Source organism: Ranitomeya imitator, unplaced genomic scaffold (genome assembly GCF_032444005.1).
Source record: "Ranitomeya imitator isolate aRanImi1 unplaced genomic scaffold, aRanImi1.pri SCAFFOLD_1149, whole genome shotgun sequence".
Classification (NCBI taxonomy): domain Eukaryota; kingdom Metazoa; phylum Chordata; class Amphibia; order Anura; family Dendrobatidae; genus Ranitomeya; species Ranitomeya imitator.
The window spans coordinates 1-14,873 of NW_027193520.1; the positions used below are offsets into that span (position 1 = coordinate 1).

The following is a 14,873-nucleotide window of genomic DNA, read 5'->3' on the forward strand; positions in this document are numbered from 1 at the left end:
AACAGGGAGCTGGAAATGGAGCTTGCTCTGTCCACTCCACGCATTGACCCGTTATTGCAGTATCTCCGGGAACAGTGCACCCCTTCTCTGATCCGGTTTCCAAAAACAGATTGAATTGAAATCAGCCCAGCAAGTTGTCATTTAACACTTTCTGAGAATTCTTTTCAGGGTCAAAGAAGCACGTTTCAGGTGGCAAATGTAGCAATTTGCTCAGTTTCACTGGACCGTTTGCAACATTTCCTGTGCCTTGCTTTCACCTGTGCATGTTCAGCATTGGATTGCATCCAATATGCAATCAATCAATCAAGCAATCAAGCAATCTTTGCTGGTTGCAACAGGTGTGTTAAGATGTAGGCCCGAATGAGGCCTTTGTAACAGTGTTGCTAATATATTGTGCCATCTACAAAATTAGGCCCCTGCCTGCCTGCCTGCCTGCCTGCCTGCCTGCCTGCCTGCCTGCCTGCCTGCCTGCTGTCTGTCAGCATGAAGTGTTTAAATTGAAGTATCCTACGAGTAGTTCGGCCATACATACTACATTTGTGACCGCATGCACAAATTCCTTTGTAAAACATTGGCTCCCTCTTGTGGACCACTGACTTTTAATTATGTGGTGTATGATATGTATTTCAATAAAGAAGGAAAAATGGTGTCTGTGATGATCTTGAATGTGCTAGTCTTGTCTATTTTGTCTTGTACTGTGTGAGTAGTATTCTAATGCTTTTGACCAACTGGGTGCGCTGCTGCTGCCTGCCCGCCTGCAGTAGATAGAATCTATGCACGGAACCTTCACCTGCTGCTGCTGTCACAATGGGGCCTTCAGCCATTGACTCCGGAACTCTCACGTGTCACAATGGGCTCTGGACTTATCTAAGGCAGAGAAAAATGGCGCCGTCTTCAGTCTGCTGCTGGAACAGCAGCAGACCACATGGTAGGGGGATTGTCTTTTTTTTTTTTAAAGGGGCAATTTGCAGACTTGCACTAATAGTTGCACTCTGGAGCGCCAAAGGGATGGAGGGTGTGTTCAGATGGGCGGAGTTATGCAGATCAGGCGGCGTTATGCAGATTAGGCGGAGTTAGGCAGATTTTTTAAAAACGCGTTGGGCCCAAATTGAACACACCCCCACACACCCCCACACACCCCCCACACGCCCCCACACACACCAGAACTGCCATTTGAGAAGGCATCCAGAGTTTAGAAAAAAAATGTCTTCCCCTGGGCAATCATCTTTTGGGCTCTCTCCACAGTGAGTCCTGGTTGTGGGCCATGGGGCGTCTGGAGTGGCAAACCATTTCAGGCTATCGCTTCTCGGCCTTTTGGCTAAGATCAAGTGTAGTATCTGTTCTTATCAGTTTAATATCTGATACGTCCCCTATTTGGGGACCATATATTAAATGGATTTTTAGAACAGGGAGCTGGAAATGGAGCTTGCTCTGTCCACTCCACGCATTGACCCGTTATTGCAGTATCTCCGGGAACAGTGCACCCCTTCTCTGATCCGGTTTCCAAAAACAGATTGAATTGAAATCAGCCCAGCAAGTTGTCATTTAACACTTTCTGAGAATTCTTTTCAGGGTCAAAGAAGCACGTTTCAGGTGGCAAATGTAGCAATTTGCTCAGTTTCACTGGACCGTTTGCAACATTTCCTGTGCCTTGCTTTCACCTGTGCATGTTCAGCATTGGATTGCATCCAATATGCAATCAATCAATCAAGCAATCAAGCAATCTTTGCTGGTTGCAACAGGTGTGTTAAGATGTAGGCCCGAATGAGGCCTTTGTAACAGTGTTGCTAATATATTGTGCCATCTACAAAATTAGGCCCCTGCCTGCCTGCCTGCCTGCCTGCCTGCCTGCCTGCCTGCCTGCCTGCCTGCCTGCTGTCTGTCAGCATGAAGTGTTTAAATTGAAGTATCCTACGAGTAGTTCGGCCATACATACTACATTTGTGACCGCATGCACAAATTCCTTTGTAAAACATTGGCTCCCTCTTGTGGACCACTGACTTTTAATTATGTGGTGTATGATATGTATTTCAATAAAGAAGGAAAAATGGTGTCTGTGATGATCTTGAATGTGCTAGTCTTGTCTATTTTGTCTTGTACTGTGTGAGTAGTATTCTAATGCTTTTGACCAACTGGGTGCGCTGCTGCTGCCTGCCCGCCTGCAGTAGATAGAATCTATGCACGGAACCTTCACCTGCTGCTGCTGTCACAATGGGGCCTTCAGCCATTGACTCCGGAACTCTCACGTGTCACAATGGGCTCTGGACTTATCTAAGGCAGAGAAAAATGGCGCCGTCTTCAGTCTGCTGCTGGAACAGCAGCAGACCACATGGTAGGGGGATTGTCTTTTTTTTTTTTAAAGGGGCAATTTGCAGACTTGCACTAATAGTTGCACTCTGGAGCGCCAAAGGGATGGAGGGTGTGTTCAGATGGGCGGAGTTATGCAGATCAGGCGGCGTTATGCAGATTAGGCGGAGTTAGGCAGATTTTTTAAAAACGCGTTGGGCCCAAATTGAACACACCCCCACACACCCCCACACACCCCCCACACGCCCCCACACACACCAGAACTGCCATTTGAGAAGGCATCCAGAGTTTAGAAAAAAAATGTCTTCCCCTGGGCAATCATCTTTTGGGCTCTCTCCACAGTGAGTCCTGGTTGTGGGCCATGGGGCGTCTGGAGTGGCAAACCATTTCAGGCTATCGCTTCTCGGCCTTTTGGCTAAGATCAAGTGTAGTATCTGTTCTTATCAGTTTAATATCTGATACGTCCCCTATTTGGGGACCATATATTAAATGGATTTTTAGAACAGGGAGCTGGAAATGGAGCTTGCTCTGTCCACTCCACGCATTGACCCGTTATTGCAGTATCTCCGGGAACAGTGCACCCCTTCTCTGATCCGGTTTCCAAAAACAGATTGAATTGAAATCAGCCCAGCAAGTTGTCATTTAACACTTTCTGAGAATTCTTTTCAGGGTCAAAGAAGCACGTTTCAGGTGGCAAATGTAGCAATTTGCTCAGTTTCACTGGACCGTTTGCAACATTTCCTGTGCCTTGCTTTCACCTGTGCATGTTCAGCATTGGATTGCATCCAATATGCAATCAATCAATCAAGCAATCAAGCAATCTTTGCTGGTTGCAACAGGTGTGTTAAGATGTAGGCCCGAATGAGGCCTTTGTAACAGTGTTGCTAATATATTGTGCCATCTACAAAATTAGGCCCCTGCCTGCCTGCCTGCCTGCCTGCCTGCCTGCCTGCCTGCCTGCCTGCCTGCCTGCTGTCTGTCAGCATGAAGTGTTTAAATTGAAGTATCCTACGAGTAGTTCGGCCATACATACTACATTTGTGACCGCATGCACAAATTCCTTTGTAAAACATTGGCTCCCTCTTGTGGACCACTGACTTTTAATTATGTGGTGTATGATATGTATTTCAATAAAGAAGGAAAAATGGTGTCTGTGATGATCTTGAATGTGCTAGTCTTGTCTATTTTGTCTTGTACTGTGTGAGTAGTATTCTAATGCTTTTGACCAACTGGGTGCGCTGCTGCTGCCTGCCCGCCTGCAGTAGATAGAATCTATGCACGGAACCTTCACCTGCTGCTGCTGTCACAATGGGGCCTTCAGCCATTGACTCCGGAACTCTCACGTGTCACAATGGGCTCTGGACTTATCTAAGGCAGAGAAAAATGGCGCCGTCTTCAGTCTGCTGCTGGAACAGCAGCAGACCACATGGTAGGGGGATTGTCTTTTTTTTTTTTAAAGGGGCAATTTGCAGACTTGCACTAATAGTTGCACTCTGGAGCGCCAAAGGGATGGAGGGTGTGTTCAGATGGGCGGAGTTATGCAGATCAGGCGGCGTTATGCAGATTAGGCGGAGTTAGGCAGATTTTTTAAAAACGCGTTGGGCCCAAATTGAACACACCCCCACACACCCCCACACACCCCCCACACGCCCCCACACACACCAGAACTGCCATTTGAGAAGGCATCCAGAGTTTAGAAAAAAAATGTCTTCCCCTGGGCAATCATCTTTTGGGCTCTCTCCACAGTGAGTCCTGGTTGTGGGCCATGGGGCGTCTGGAGTGGCAAACCATTTCAGGCTATCGCTTCTCGGCCTTTTGGCTAAGATCAAGTGTAGTATCTGTTCTTATCAGTTTAATATCTGATACGTCCCCTATTTGGGGACCATATATTAAATGGATTTTTAGAACAGGGAGCTGGAAATGGAGCTTGCTCTGTCCACTCCACGCATTGACCCGTTATTGCAGTATCTCCGGGAACAGTGCACCCCTTCTCTGATCCGGTTTCCAAAAACAGATTGAATTGAAATCAGCCCAGCAAGTTGTCATTTAACACTTTCTGAGAATTCTTTTCAGGGTCAAAGAAGCACGTTTCAGGTGGCAAATGTAGCAATTTGCTCAGTTTCACTGGACCGTTTGCAACATTTCCTGTGCCTTGCTTTCACCTGTGCATGTTCAGCATTGGATTGCATCCAATATGCAATCAATCAATCAAGCAATCAAGCAATCTTTGCTGGTTGCAACAGGTGTGTTAAGATGTAGGCCCGAATGAGGCCTTTGTAACAGTGTTGCTAATATATTGTGCCATCTACAAAATTAGGCCCCTGCCTGCCTGCCTGCCTGCCTGCCTGCCTGCCTGCCTGCCTGCCTGCCTGCCTGCTGTCTGTCAGCATGAAGTGTTTAAATTGAAGTATCCTACGAGTAGTTCGGCCATACATACTACATTTGTGACCGCATGCACAAATTCCTTTGTAAAACATTGGCTCCCTCTTGTGGACCACTGACTTTTAATTATGTGGTGTATGATATGTATTTCAATAAAGAAGGAAAAATGGTGTCTGTGATGATCTTGAATGTGCTAGTCTTGTCTATTTTGTCTTGTACTGTGTGAGTAGTATTCTAATGCTTTTGACCAACTGGGTGCGCTGCTGCTGCCTGCCCGCCTGCAGTAGATAGAATCTATGCACGGAACCTTCACCTGCTGCTGCTGTCACAATGGGGCCTTCAGCCATTGACTCCGGAACTCTCACGTGTCACAATGGGCTCTGGACTTATCTAAGGCAGAGAAAAATGGCGCCGTCTTCAGTCTGCTGCTGGAACAGCAGCAGACCACATGGTAGGGGGATTGTCTTTTTTTTTTTTAAAGGGGCAATTTGCAGACTTGCACTAATAGTTGCACTCTGGAGCGCCAAAGGGATGGAGGGTGTGTTCAGATGGGCGGAGTTATGCAGATCAGGCGGCGTTATGCAGATTAGGCGGAGTTAGGCAGATTTTTTAAAAACGCGTTGGGCCCAAATTGAACACACCCCCACACACCCCCACACACCCCCCACACGCCCCCACACACACCAGAACTGCCATTTGAGAAGGCATCCAGAGTTTAGAAAAAAAATGTCTTCCCCTGGGCAATCATCTTTTGGGCTCTCTCCACAGTGAGTCCTGGTTGTGGGCCATGGGGCGTCTGGAGTGGCAAACCATTTCAGGCTATCGCTTCTCGGCCTTTTGGCTAAGATCAAGTGTAGTATCTGTTCTTATCAGTTTAATATCTGATACGTCCCCTATTTGGGGACCATATATTAAATGGATTTTTAGAACAGGGAGCTGGAAATGGAGCTTGCTCTGTCCACTCCACGCATTGACCCGTTATTGCAGTATCTCCGGGAACAGTGCACCCCTTCTCTGATCCGGTTTCCAAAAACAGATTGAATTGAAATCAGCCCAGCAAGTTGTCATTTAACACTTTCTGAGAATTCTTTTCAGGGTCAAAGAAGCACGTTTCAGGTGGCAAATGTAGCAATTTGCTCAGTTTCACTGGACCGTTTGCAACATTTCCTGTGCCTTGCTTTCACCTGTGCATGTTCAGCATTGGATTGCATCCAATATGCAATCAATCAATCAAGCAATCAAGCAATCTTTGCTGGTTGCAACAGGTGTGTTAAGATGTAGGCCCGAATGAGGCCTTTGTAACAGTGTTGCTAATATATTGTGCCATCTACAAAATTAGGCCCCTGCCTGCCTGCCTGCCTGCCTGCCTGCCTGCCTGCCTGCCTGCCTGCCTGCCTGCTGTCTGTCAGCATGAAGTGTTTAAATTGAAGTATCCTACGAGTAGTTCGGCCATACATACTACATTTGTGACCGCATGCACAAATTCCTTTGTAAAACATTGGCTCCCTCTTGTGGACCACTGACTTTTAATTATGTGGTGTATGATATGTATTTCAATAAAGAAGGAAAAATGGTGTCTGTGATGATCTTGAATGTGCTAGTCTTGTCTATTTTGTCTTGTACTGTGTGAGTAGTATTCTAATGCTTTTGACCAACTGGGTGCGCTGCTGCTGCCTGCCCGCCTGCAGTAGATAGAATCTATGCACGGAACCTTCACCTGCTGCTGCTGTCACAATGGGGCCTTCAGCCATTGACTCCGGAACTCTCACGTGTCACAATGGGCTCTGGACTTATCTAAGGCAGAGAAAAATGGCGCCGTCTTCAGTCTGCTGCTGGAACAGCAGCAGACCACATGGTAGGGGGATTGTCTTTTTTTTTTTTAAAGGGGCAATTTGCAGACTTGCACTAATAGTTGCACTCTGGAGCGCCAAAGGGATGGAGGGTGTGTTCAGATGGGCGGAGTTATGCAGATCAGGCGGCGTTATGCAGATTAGGCGGAGTTAGGCAGATTTTTTAAAAACGCGTTGGGCCCAAATTGAACACACCCCCACACACCCCCACACACCCCCCACACGCCCCCACACACACCAGAACTGCCATTTGAGAAGGCATCCAGAGTTTAGAAAAAAAATGTCTTCCCCTGGGCAATCATCTTTTGGGCTCTCTCCACAGTGAGTCCTGGTTGTGGGCCATGGGGCGTCTGGAGTGGCAAACCATTTCAGGCTATCGCTTCTCGGCCTTTTGGCTAAGATCAAGTGTAGTATCTGTTCTTATCAGTTTAATATCTGATACGTCCCCTATTTGGGGACCATATATTAAATGGATTTTTAGAACAGGGAGCTGGAAATGGAGCTTGCTCTGTCCACTCCACGCATTGACCCGTTATTGCAGTATCTCCGGGAACAGTGCACCCCTTCTCTGATCCGGTTTCCAAAAACAGATTGAATTGAAATCAGCCCAGCAAGTTGTCATTTAACACTTTCTGAGAATTCTTTTCAGGGTCAAAGAAGCACGTTTCAGGTGGCAAATGTAGCAATTTGCTCAGTTTCACTGGACCGTTTGCAACATTTCCTGTGCCTTGCTTTCACCTGTGCATGTTCAGCATTGGATTGCATCCAATATGCAATCAATCAATCAAGCAATCAAGCAATCTTTGCTGGTTGCAACAGGTGTGTTAAGATGTAGGCCCGAATGAGGCCTTTGTAACAGTGTTGCTAATATATTGTGCCATCTACAAAATTAGGCCCCTGCCTGCCTGCCTGCCTGCCTGCCTGCCTGCCTGCCTGCCTGCCTGCCTGCCTGCTGTCTGTCAGCATGAAGTGTTTAAATTGAAGTATCCTACGAGTAGTTCGGCCATACATACTACATTTGTGACCGCATGCACAAATTCCTTTGTAAAACATTGGCTCCCTCTTGTGGACCACTGACTTTTAATTATGTGGTGTATGATATGTATTTCAATAAAGAAGGAAAAATGGTGTCTGTGATGATCTTGAATGTGCTAGTCTTGTCTATTTTGTCTTGTACTGTGTGAGTAGTATTCTAATGCTTTTGACCAACTGGGTGCGCTGCTGCTGCCTGCCCGCCTGCAGTAGATAGAATCTATGCACGGAACCTTCACCTGCTGCTGCTGTCACAATGGGGCCTTCAGCCATTGACTCCGGAACTCTCACGTGTCACAATGGGCTCTGGACTTATCTAAGGCAGAGAAAAATGGCGCCGTCTTCAGTCTGCTGCTGGAACAGCAGCAGACCACATGGTAGGGGGATTGTCTTTTTTTTTTTTAAAGGGGCAATTTGCAGACTTGCACTAATAGTTGCACTCTGGAGCGCCAAAGGGATGGAGGGTGTGTTCAGATGGGCGGAGTTATGCAGATCAGGCGGCGTTATGCAGATTAGGCGGAGTTAGGCAGATTTTTTAAAAACGCGTTGGGCCCAAATTGAACACACCCCCACACACCCCCACACACCCCCCACACGCCCCCACACACACCAGAACTGCCATTTGAGAAGGCATCCAGAGTTTAGAAAAAAAATGTCTTCCCCTGGGCAATCATCTTTTGGGCTCTCTCCACAGTGAGTCCTGGTTGTGGGCCATGGGGCGTCTGGAGTGGCAAACCATTTCAGGCTATCGCTTCTCGGCCTTTTGGCTAAGATCAAGTGTAGTATCTGTTCTTATCAGTTTAATATCTGATACGTCCCCTATTTGGGGACCATATATTAAATGGATTTTTAGAACAGGGAGCTGGAAATGGAGCTTGCTCTGTCCACTCCACGCATTGACCCGTTATTGCAGTATCTCCGGGAACAGTGCACCCCTTCTCTGATCCGGTTTCCAAAAACAGATTGAATTGAAATCAGCCCAGCAAGTTGTCATTTAACACTTTCTGAGAATTCTTTTCAGGGTCAAAGAAGCACGTTTCAGGTGGCAAATGTAGCAATTTGCTCAGTTTCACTGGACCGTTTGCAACATTTCCTGTGCCTTGCTTTCACCTGTGCATGTTCAGCATTGGATTGCATCCAATATGCAATCAATCAATCAAGCAATCAAGCAATCTTTGCTGGTTGCAACAGGTGTGTTAAGATGTAGGCCCGAATGAGGCCTTTGTAACAGTGTTGCTAATATATTGTGCCATCTACAAAATTAGGCCCCTGCCTGCCTGCCTGCCTGCCTGCCTGCCTGCCTGCCTGCCTGCCTGCCTGCCTGCTGTCTGTCAGCATGAAGTGTTTAAATTGAAGTATCCTACGAGTAGTTCGGCCATACATACTACATTTGTGACCGCATGCACAAATTCCTTTGTAAAACATTGGCTCCCTCTTGTGGACCACTGACTTTTAATTATGTGGTGTATGATATGTATTTCAATAAAGAAGGAAAAATGGTGTCTGTGATGATCTTGAATGTGCTAGTCTTGTCTATTTTGTCTTGTACTGTGTGAGTAGTATTCTAATGCTTTTGACCAACTGGGTGCGCTGCTGCTGCCTGCCCGCCTGCAGTAGATAGAATCTATGCACGGAACCTTCACCTGCTGCTGCTGTCACAATGGGGCCTTCAGCCATTGACTCCGGAACTCTCACGTGTCACAATGGGCTCTGGACTTATCTAAGGCAGAGAAAAATGGCGCCGTCTTCAGTCTGCTGCTGGAACAGCAGCAGACCACATGGTAGGGGGATTGTCTTTTTTTTTTTTAAAGGGGCAATTTGCAGACTTGCACTAATAGTTGCACTCTGGAGCGCCAAAGGGATGGAGGGTGTGTTCAGATGGGCGGAGTTATGCAGATCAGGCGGCGTTATGCAGATTAGGCGGAGTTAGGCAGATTTTTTAAAAACGCGTTGGGCCCAAATTGAACACACCCCCACACACCCCCACACACCCCCCACACGCCCCCACACACACCAGAACTGCCATTTGAGAAGGCATCCAGAGTTTAGAAAAAAAATGTCTTCCCCTGGGCAATCATCTTTTGGGCTCTCTCCACAGTGAGTCCTGGTTGTGGGCCATGGGGCGTCTGGAGTGGCAAACCATTTCAGGCTATCGCTTCTCGGCCTTTTGGCTAAGATCAAGTGTAGTATCTGTTCTTATCAGTTTAATATCTGATACGTCCCCTATTTGGGGACCATATATTAAATGGATTTTTAGAACAGGGAGCTGGAAATGGAGCTTGCTCTGTCCACTCCACGCATTGACCCGTTATTGCAGTATCTCCGGGAACAGTGCACCCCTTCTCTGATCCGGTTTCCAAAAACAGATTGAATTGAAATCAGCCCAGCAAGTTGTCATTTAACACTTTCTGAGAATTCTTTTCAGGGTCAAAGAAGCACGTTTCAGGTGGCAAATGTAGCAATTTGCTCAGTTTCACTGGACCGTTTGCAACATTTCCTGTGCCTTGCTTTCACCTGTGCATGTTCAGCATTGGATTGCATCCAATATGCAATCAATCAATCAAGCAATCAAGCAATCTTTGCTGGTTGCAACAGGTGTGTTAAGATGTAGGCCCGAATGAGGCCTTTGTAACAGTGTTGCTAATATATTGTGCCATCTACAAAATTAGGCCCCTGCCTGCCTGCCTGCCTGCCTGCCTGCCTGCCTGCCTGCCTGCCTGCCTGCCTGCTGTCTGTCAGCATGAAGTGTTTAAATTGAAGTATCCTACGAGTAGTTCGGCCATACATACTACATTTGTGACCGCATGCACAAATTCCTTTGTAAAACATTGGCTCCCTCTTGTGGACCACTGACTTTTAATTATGTGGTGTATGATATGTATTTCAATAAAGAAGGAAAAATGGTGTCTGTGATGATCTTGAATGTGCTAGTCTTGTCTATTTTGTCTTGTACTGTGTGAGTAGTATTCTAATGCTTTTGACCAACTGGGTGCGCTGCTGCTGCCTGCCCGCCTGCAGTAGATAGAATCTATGCACGGAACCTTCACCTGCTGCTGCTGTCACAATGGGGCCTTCAGCCATTGACTCCGGAACTCTCACGTGTCACAATGGGCTCTGGACTTATCTAAGGCAGAGAAAAATGGCGCCGTCTTCAGTCTGCTGCTGGAACAGCAGCAGACCACATGGTAGGGGGATTGTCTTTTTTTTTTTTAAAGGGGCAATTTGCAGACTTGCACTAATAGTTGCACTCTGGAGCGCCAAAGGGATGGAGGGTGTGTTCAGATGGGCGGAGTTATGCAGATCAGGCGGCGTTATGCAGATTAGGCGGAGTTAGGCAGATTTTTTAAAAACGCGTTGGGCCCAAATTGAACACACCCCCACACACCCCCACACACCCCCCACACGCCCCCACACACACCAGAACTGCCATTTGAGAAGGCATCCAGAGTTTAGAAAAAAAATGTCTTCCCCTGGGCAATCATCTTTTGGGCTCTCTCCACAGTGAGTCCTGGTTGTGGGCCATGGGGCGTCTGGAGTGGCAAACCATTTCAGGCTATCGCTTCTCGGCCTTTTGGCTAAGATCAAGTGTAGTATCTGTTCTTATCAGTTTAATATCTGATACGTCCCCTATTTGGGGACCATATATTAAATGGATTTTTAGAACAGGGAGCTGGAAATGGAGCTTGCTCTGTCCACTCCACGCATTGACCCGTTATTGCAGTATCTCCGGGAACAGTGCACCCCTTCTCTGATCCGGTTTCCAAAAACAGATTGAATTGAAATCAGCCCAGCAAGTTGTCATTTAACACTTTCTGAGAATTCTTTTCAGGGTCAAAGAAGCACGTTTCAGGTGGCAAATGTAGCAATTTGCTCAGTTTCACTGGACCGTTTGCAACATTTCCTGTGCCTTGCTTTCACCTGTGCATGTTCAGCATTGGATTGCATCCAATATGCAATCAATCAATCAAGCAATCAAGCAATCTTTGCTGGTTGCAACAGGTGTGTTAAGATGTAGGCCCGAATGAGGCCTTTGTAACAGTGTTGCTAATATATTGTGCCATCTACAAAATTAGGCCCCTGCCTGCCTGCCTGCCTGCCTGCCTGCCTGCCTGCCTGCCTGCCTGCCTGCCTGCTGTCTGTCAGCATGAAGTGTTTAAATTGAAGTATCCTACGAGTAGTTCGGCCATACATACTACATTTGTGACCGCATGCACAAATTCCTTTGTAAAACATTGGCTCCCTCTTGTGGACCACTGACTTTTAATTATGTGGTGTATGATATGTATTTCAATAAAGAAGGAAAAATGGTGTCTGTGATGATCTTGAATGTGCTAGTCTTGTCTATTTTGTCTTGTACTGTGTGAGTAGTATTCTAATGCTTTTGACCAACTGGGTGCGCTGCTGCTGCCTGCCCGCCTGCAGTAGATAGAATCTATGCACGGAACCTTCACCTGCTGCTGCTGTCACAATGGGGCCTTCAGCCATTGACTCCGGAACTCTCACGTGTCACAATGGGCTCTGGACTTATCTAAGGCAGAGAAAAATGGCGCCGTCTTCAGTCTGCTGCTGGAACAGCAGCAGACCACATGGTAGGGGGATTGTCTTTTTTTTTTTTAAAGGGGCAATTTGCAGACTTGCACTAATAGTTGCACTCTGGAGCGCCAAAGGGATGGAGGGTGTGTTCAGATGGGCGGAGTTATGCAGATCAGGCGGCGTTATGCAGATTAGGCGGAGTTAGGCAGATTTTTTAAAAACGCGTTGGGCCCAAATTGAACACACCCCCACACACCCCCACACACCCCCCACACGCCCCCACACACACCAGAACTGCCATTTGAGAAGGCATCCAGAGTTTAGAAAAAAAATGTCTTCCCCTGGGCAATCATCTTTTGGGCTCTCTCCACAGTGAGTCCTGGTTGTGGGCCATGGGGCGTCTGGAGTGGCAAACCATTTCAGGCTATCGCTTCTCGGCCTTTTGGCTAAGATCAAGTGTAGTATCTGTTCTTATCAGTTTAATATCTGATACGTCCCCTATTTGGGGACCATATATTAAATGGATTTTTAGAACAGGGAGCTGGAAATGGAGCTTGCTCTGTCCACTCCACGCATTGACCCGTTATTGCAGTATCTCCGGGAACAGTGCACCCCTTCTCTGATCCGGTTTCCAAAAACAGATTGAATTGAAATCAGCCCAGCAAGTTGTCATTTAACACTTTCTGAGAATTCTTTTCAGGGTCAAAGAAGCACGTTTCAGGTGGCAAATGTAGCAATTTGCTCAGTTTCACTGGACCGTTTGCAACATTTCCTGTGCCTTGCTTTCACCTGTGCATGTTCAGCATTGGATTGCATCCAATATGCAATCAATCAATCAAGCAATCAAGCAATCTTTGCTGGTTGCAACAGGTGTGTTAAGATGTAGGCCCGAATGAGGCCTTTGTAACAGTGTTGCTAATATATTGTGCCATCTACAAAATTAGGCCCCTGCCTGCCTGCCTGCCTGCCTGCCTGCCTGCCTGCCTGCCTGCCTGCCTGCCTGCTGTCTGTCAGCATGAAGTGTTTAAATTGAAGTATCCTACGAGTAGTTCGGCCATACATACTACATTTGTGACCGCATGCACAAATTCCTTTGTAAAACATTGGCTCCCTCTTGTGGACCACTGACTTTTAATTATGTGGTGTATGATATGTATTTCAATAAAGAAGGAAAAATGGTGTCTGTGATGATCTTGAATGTGCTAGTCTTGTCTATTTTGTCTTGTACTGTGTGAGTAGTATTCTAATGCTTTTGACCAACTGGGTGCGCTGCTGCTGCCTGCCCGCCTGCAGTAGATAGAATCTATGCACGGAACCTTCACCTGCTGCTGCTGTCACAATGGGGCCTTCAGCCATTGACTCCGGAACTCTCACGTGTCACAATGGGCTCTGGACTTATCTAAGGCAGAGAAAAATGGCGCCGTCTTCAGTCTGCTGCTGGAACAGCAGCAGACCACATGGTAGGGGGATTGTCTTTTTTTTTTTTAAAGGGGCAATTTGCAGACTTGCACTAATAGTTGCACTCTGGAGCGCCAAAGGGATGGAGGGTGTGTTCAGATGGGCGGAGTTATGCAGATCAGGCGGCGTTATGCAGATTAGGCGGAGTTAGGCAGATTTTTTAAAAACGCGTTGGGCCCAAATTGAACACACCCCCACACACCCCCACACACCCCCCACACGCCCCCACACACACCAGAACTGCCATTTGAGAAGGCATCCAGAGTTTAGAAAAAAAATGTCTTCCCCTGGGCAATCATCTTTTGGGCTCTCTCCACAGTGAGTCCTGGTTGTGGGCCATGGGGCGTCTGGAGTGGCAAACCATTTCAGGCTATCGCTTCTCGGCCTTTTGGCTAAGATCAAGTGTAGTATCTGTTCTTATCAGTTTAATATCTGATACGTCCCCTATTTGGGGACCATATATTAAATGGATTTTTAGAACAGGGAGCTGGAAATGGAGCTTGCTCTGTCCACTCCACGCATTGACCCGTTATTGCAGTATCTCCGGGAACAGTGCACCCCTTCTCTGATCCGGTTTCCAAAAACAGATTGAATTGAAATCAGCCCAGCAAGTTGTCATTTAACACTTTCTGAGAATTCTTTTCAGGGTCAAAGAAGCACGTTTCAGGTGGCAAATGTAGCAATTTGCTCAGTTTCACTGGACCGTTTGCAACATTTCCTGTGCCTTGCTTTCACCTGTGCATGTTCAGCATTGGATTGCATCCAATATGCAATCAATCAATCAAGCAATCAAGCAATCTTTGCTGGTTGCAACAGGTGTGTTAAGATGTAGGCCCGAATGAGGCCTTTGTAACAGTGTTGCTAATATATTGTGCCATCTACAAAATTAGGCCCCTGCCTGCCTGCCTGCCTGCCTGCCTGCCTGCCTGCCTGCCTGCCTGCCTGCCTGCTGTCTGTCAGCATGAAGTGTTTAAATTGAAGTATCCTACGAGTAGTTCGGCCATACATACTACATTTGTGACCGCATGCACAAATTCCTTTGTAAAACATTGGCTCCCTCTTGTGGACCACTGACTTTTAATTATGTGGTGTATGATATGTATTTCAATAAAGAAGGAAAAATGGTGTCTGTGATGATCTTGAATGTGCTAGTCTTGTCTATTTTGTCTTGTACTGTGTGAGTAGTATTCTAATGCTTTTGACCAACTGGGTGCGCTGCTGCTGCCTGCCCGCCTGCAGTAGATAGAATCTATGCACGGAACCTTCACCTGCTGCTGCTGTCACAATGGGGCCTTCAGCCATTGACTCCGG

The 14,873-nt window shown here is 47.0% G+C and overlaps 10 non-coding genes across 10 annotated transcripts; all 10 read left to right on the forward strand.

Annotated features, from left to right (window-relative positions):
* Positions 1-1,298: 1,298 nt before the first annotated feature.
* On the forward strand, positions 1,299-1,489 carry LOC138653617 (U2 spliceosomal RNA). The gene has a single exon (XR_011315950.1). It is a non-coding gene; the product is annotated as a U2 spliceosomal RNA (small nuclear RNA).
* Positions 1,490-2,702: 1,213 nt separating this feature from the next.
* Positions 2,703-2,893, forward strand: LOC138653629 (U2 spliceosomal RNA). The gene has a single exon (XR_011315961.1). It is a non-coding gene; the product is annotated as a U2 spliceosomal RNA (small nuclear RNA).
* Positions 2,894-4,106: 1,213 nt separating this feature from the next.
* On the forward strand, positions 4,107-4,297 carry LOC138653639 (U2 spliceosomal RNA). Its single transcript, XR_011315971.1, has one exon. It is a non-coding gene; the product is annotated as a U2 spliceosomal RNA (small nuclear RNA).
* Positions 4,298-5,510: 1,213 nt separating this feature from the next.
* On the forward strand, positions 5,511-5,701 carry LOC138653640 (U2 spliceosomal RNA). The gene has a single exon (XR_011315972.1). It is a non-coding gene; the product is annotated as a U2 spliceosomal RNA (small nuclear RNA).
* Positions 5,702-6,914: 1,213 nt separating this feature from the next.
* On the forward strand, positions 6,915-7,105 carry LOC138653641 (U2 spliceosomal RNA). The gene has a single exon (XR_011315973.1). It is a non-coding gene; the product is annotated as a U2 spliceosomal RNA (small nuclear RNA).
* A 1,213-nt stretch (positions 7,106-8,318) lies between these two features.
* On the forward strand, positions 8,319-8,509 carry LOC138653618 (U2 spliceosomal RNA). The gene has a single exon (XR_011315951.1). It is a non-coding gene; the product is annotated as a U2 spliceosomal RNA (small nuclear RNA).
* A 1,213-nt stretch (positions 8,510-9,722) lies between these two features.
* LOC138653619 (U2 spliceosomal RNA) lies at positions 9,723-9,913 on the forward strand. Its single transcript, XR_011315952.1, has one exon. It is a non-coding gene; the product is annotated as a U2 spliceosomal RNA (small nuclear RNA).
* A 1,213-nt stretch (positions 9,914-11,126) lies between these two features.
* Positions 11,127-11,317, forward strand: LOC138653620 (U2 spliceosomal RNA). The gene has a single exon (XR_011315953.1). It is a non-coding gene; the product is annotated as a U2 spliceosomal RNA (small nuclear RNA).
* Positions 11,318-12,530: 1,213 nt separating this feature from the next.
* On the forward strand, positions 12,531-12,721 carry LOC138653621 (U2 spliceosomal RNA). Its single transcript, XR_011315954.1, has one exon. It is a non-coding gene; the product is annotated as a U2 spliceosomal RNA (small nuclear RNA).
* Positions 12,722-13,934: 1,213 nt separating this feature from the next.
* LOC138653622 (U2 spliceosomal RNA) lies at positions 13,935-14,125 on the forward strand. The gene has a single exon (XR_011315955.1). It is a non-coding gene; the product is annotated as a U2 spliceosomal RNA (small nuclear RNA).
* Positions 14,126-14,873: the final 748 nt, after the last annotated feature.